The following is a 3655-nucleotide window of genomic DNA, read 5'->3' on the forward strand; positions in this document are numbered from 1 at the left end:
AGAAACAGATTTCAGATATGAACTTTAAATGAAATTTGAGGGGCGCCTGAGTGGCTCAGTCAGTTAAGTGTCCAACTTTAGCTCAGGTCATGATCTCACAGTTCGTGAGTTCAAGCCCTGTGTTGGGCTCTGTGCTGACAGCTCAGAGCCCAGAGCCTGCTTCAGATTCTTTGTCTCCCTCGTCTTCTGCTCCTCCCCCACTCACGTTGTCTCTCAAAAATGAATAAACATTTAAAAGTTTAAAAAAATGAAATTTGAAAGAGTATATTTAGTAATATTATATGAGCTAAGTTATAAATCATTATAGTCATTATTAGTCAACAGGTATGAAGCACCAACCATATGCAAATTCTATTCTCCATTTTTGTAACTCAGTATGAGACACAGCTTTCGACTTACATCATGTGTTAATTAGGTAAGACATGATTTCAGGGCATTTAAAGTTAATTTTCAGCAAAAAAATGTTCATCATACTAATTGCAATTCTTCACTGTTTTTAAATTGCCTAATAGTCTGAAAAATAGTCTAAAAATAGTCTAAAAAACCAATAGTCTTCTTTTGGTTTAACAAGGTTTTTATATTCCAAATTATAAAGTCTCATGGTTATGGTAGATATTTTCATTCATTCTCAACTTTACCTGTATTTTTGTATTTTGATTTGTCTTCTTACTACTGCTTTAGCTGAAATGTACACACCAGTAACACACATTTTACCAGAGTTGGAAAAAAGGAAGAAGGTTAAATCTTACTCCTGTAAGTCCTTCAATGAAAGGAAAGTTGTGGTGACAGTGTTGACCTTTGCCTGAGACCTATACTGAGAAACCAGAAAAGGTTAAGACATCCTCCCAAACATCTGTGTTCAGAGAAGCTGAAAAAGATTACCATGCCCATCCATAATCTAAGAAAAAAACCCACCTCTACCTTTTCTCAATCATATCTTTGTTTTATGAAACACCAGATGAATCCTATACACATTAAAGTGGGAGTAGCACTCGCCTAAAAGGCCTATCCTTAGTATCTGTGAAACAAACTCCTAGTGACATGTAAGGTGTGACATTTCTTTCCCTGGTTCTACTTATGTCCAGTGTGTTTAAAAGGATAAACTGGTATTCCAGAAACAGAAGAAATTCCCTGGACAAATTGCCTGCATAGGAATCATTTAGTGATTTTGTTAAAACGTAGATTTTTGATTTAGGAAGTTTGAAATAGGGCCCCAGATTCTGCATTTTTTTAAGAAGGCTGTATGCCCAAGGTATGGCTTGAATTTACAATCCCAAGATCAGGAGTTGCATGCTCTGATGACTGAGTCAGCCAGGAACCCCACATCTACATTTTTAACAAGCTCCCTGTTGATACAAATGCTGGTTGTCTGCAGGCACCCACAAGGTTTTAGATGGTGGCCTAACCGAGGTAAATGTAGAGTATGTTAAGAAAAGGAGAAGAACTATTAAAGTGTTTGGAGAAGAAAATCAAAGGCTGCCATTAGTTTCAAGAATTCTCTACTGCAATATCAAGTAAGTTAGACAGAAGGGAATAAACTTAATTCTGATTTATGTAGGCTATTGGTAGAAACTGGTCATTTTTTCCCTACAGTTATTATGATATCTTAGGTGTGAAAACTTTAAGAGACAAGGAACCTCAAAACCATGTTGAAGACCTACTGGTGGCTCAGTTCCTTTCACTAGCCTTATCTGGTATAATCACCTTATAAAACATTACTGTTGGTATTTGTTTTACCTCTTGGGTGAGTCAAAATCATACATATTAGGTTCTCTAGCATGCTATGGTGGGGTTCCCTTGGCATGTGGTAGGGTTCCTCAACTCATGAGATCACTTCCTCTTTTAAATAAAATTGATCTACCAATATGGTTGTTCCTGTTAGAACATTGACAAAATTGGGAAAATATTCTGGAATAAGTAAAAGATATACAGTCATTTTTATTAAAACATCTTTAAGAAAAAAACCTCAGTTTTACTTCACATATTTTTGGAATGAATAAAGGAATTAAAGATTAATATTCTGACTTACAATTTAATTTACCTATTTGGACCTTCATAAGGTATCTCAATATTAAAGTATGGACAGTCAGGTTGAGGAATTAATAACTTTAAATTTTACAATTCCCTTTCCATTAATTGAAGATAATAGTTAAATGAATGGTTTCTAATTTTCTTCTATGGTGTTTTGAGTTTTATGATATACATTTCAAAGATCACCTTAAAATTAATATTATTTTATGATTAATATAATTTAATGCCACAGATATTATTTTTATGCTTTAAACATTATACACTCTCAGTTTCTCTAGGTAAATTATAAATACTATTTTGGAGACACATAGATTAACAGATTTTCTATGTTTTGTAACACATTTGGGAAAGAATGCAGTTAAAAATAATAAATCCCTATTTTTAGTATTACAAGGGGACCCTATTACAGAAATCACAATTCAGAATAAACTGCAACAAATACCATGATGACTTATGGATATGCAACTCTAACAAAGGTGTCACCAGCTAGACCTCAACACCTGACCTTTATTGCCCACCTGCATTTACTGAACAACCTCTGTCTTACATCTTTTCATAAATTCTTCTTTCTGGTTTACTTCTTAACACAGGCAAATGAAACCTGAAAGTGCCCTGACAAGACCTCCAGCCAGACCAGACCACCCAGACCACTTTGAGCTTAACCCCCAACTGGCAAATGCCCAGACCATGAAGTGACCTCTGGAGTGACCAACAATTCCCACTTCCTCATTATAATAATAAAACCTTCACACAAGGAGGGGTGCCAGGATCATTTATATAACATACAATGTATGTACAGGCGTGTTTCCTGAAGAGCATGCATGATCTTAGCCCACCTCTACAAAGGATGACAAGGCTTCCCTATTTAAATATCCATCCTAACCTAAACAAAAGGTACTCATTCATCCTTTCTCAGGAAGTCAAGGCTTTGGAAGTTATTTCCTGCAATCTCCTTATTTGCTGCAAATAAAATTTACTTGGTGTGACAACTCTACCTGCTGTATCTGTAACTCACCAAAGAATGAACTCACATTGGTTCAGTTACAAAAGCACAACAGGGTTTCTTTTTTTTTTCTTTTTTTGAAAAAAGGTTAAAATACACTATTAATGTCTTACATTTCACACACTTCGTCTTCATCTAACTTTATCTCACAAAACATCAAAATATTACTTTATGTTTGACAAAATTATAACTCATTGCCTTTGGGACTTTTAATCTTCCTACTAATTATTGTTTTCCTTTTGAAATATTTTCAAACTTTAAAACTTCTCTTTTTCATTGTTTTTGCAAAATATCCTGTATTTCACTTCTCATTCACATGAATAATATAGGTGTGCACAAAACTTTGCATGCTAAATTTCAACTCAAAATTTTCTTCCAATTTTATATGTAGGTCAACCAGAAAGACCTCCAGTTCACCTAAAAATTTTTCAGAGACTATAGAATGATTAAGAAAGAGAGAGAAAGTGGTGGGGGAATCAATTTTAAGTACAACGATGTAGAGCATCTCTTGATATCAGTGCCCAACACTAACATACACTCAACAAATTCATCTTGGGCCTATAAACCAAGTGGATCTAGTCTCTCACTTTTCTCATAATTTATTTTGTATTTTTTAAAAAT

This window comes from Hyaena hyaena, unplaced genomic scaffold (genome assembly GCF_003009895.1).
Source record: "Hyaena hyaena isolate Hyena2069 unplaced genomic scaffold, ASM300989v1 scaffold_507, whole genome shotgun sequence".
NCBI lineage: Eukaryota > Metazoa > Chordata > Mammalia > Carnivora > Hyaenidae > Hyaena > Hyaena hyaena.